Raw genomic sequence first — 1,343 nt, 5'->3', positions numbered from 1 at the left:
TGCCTCTCGAGTGCTGCGATTCAAGGCAGGGGCCACTACCACCACCACTAGGCTGTTTTTCTTTCTCTCTTTTTAATTTTTAATTTTTAAAAATTTTTTTCCATGTGGAAAGGTTTAATGAGAGAAGAAGAGTAGAAGAGAAGGGGAGTAGAAGAGAAGGGGAGTAAAGGCCGACCATGAGCATGTGGAGGGAAGGGGGAGGGGAACGGGGAGAGAAGGAACTAAGGGGAAGAATAAGGAGCAAGAGAAGAGAGGAAAAAAGCGTGCTTTTTTTTATTTTTTAAAGATTTATTTTTATTTATTATTTTTGTTTGTTTGGAGAAAAGGTTTCACTGTTTATCCTGACTAACCAGAATCCATTTTTGTAGACCAAACTGGTCTCAAACTCAGAGTTTTACCTGCCTCTGCCCTCTTCCCAAACCTCAAGGATTAAAGACATATGCCGCTACTCCTGGCTTTTTGTGTGTGTGTGCGTATGTATGCACACCCATGTGTGCAAGTATGTGTGTGTATGCATTCATGCATGCATGTTTGCATACATCTGTGTGTATGTTTGGACACTCTTAGGTAGATGTGGCATTCCTCTGGAGCTGGAGTGATAGGTGGCTGAGAGCCACTGTTGTGAGTGTTGGAACTGAACTCAGGGTTTTTGGAAAAGCAGCAAGGGTTCTTAATGGCTAAGACATATCCCTAGCCTCTGTCTGTCTGTCTGCCTGTCTGTCTATTTTTGAGGCAGGATTTCGATATTAATCCGGCTGGCCTGGAATTTGCAATGTAGACCAGGCTGCCGTTGAAGTCACAAAGAATCTACCAGCCTCTACTTCCCATATGCTGGGATTAAAGCATGTGCCGCTATGCCCAGTTTTACACGGTGTTGGGACTCAAACCCAGGGCTTCAGGCATGCCAGGCAAGCATGTGTATCCTGTGCCAGCTGAGCCATAACTCTTGCCCTCTCGGCTGGGTTTTTGGTTGTTTGTTTTTTTTTTGTTTTTTTGTTTTTGTTTTTTTTTCTTTTGCTCTTCTCTGTAGCTCAGACAGACCTGAAACTCAAAATCCTCCTGCCTTAGTAACCCGAGTGCTGAGGTGATAGGCGTGCGCCATTACTTGTGGGGTGACTCTCATTTAAACTTCCTCGTGTGCGGCTGTGGACCGCATGCCCATCCTCCATACCAGATGCCATAGTAACGACCAACAGGTGCTAGCAACAGATGCAGTGGGGTTGCAGGATCTGTGAACGAAGCAGCCCGATGTGGCCAGGAAAGGCCAAGCTCCTCATGTCGGCTCTGTTGGACAGTTTGCCCGATGACTAAGCCCGGTTCCATGCTGACCTGTGTGTTGATGA

Source organism: Rattus rattus, chromosome 5, assembly GCF_011064425.1.
Source record: "Rattus rattus isolate New Zealand chromosome 5, Rrattus_CSIRO_v1, whole genome shotgun sequence".
NCBI classification, from domain to species: Eukaryota; Metazoa; Chordata; class Mammalia; order Rodentia; family Muridae; genus Rattus; species Rattus rattus.
The sequence above is the reverse complement of the archived record's forward strand: the minus strand, read 5'-3'. Positions refer to the sequence as shown.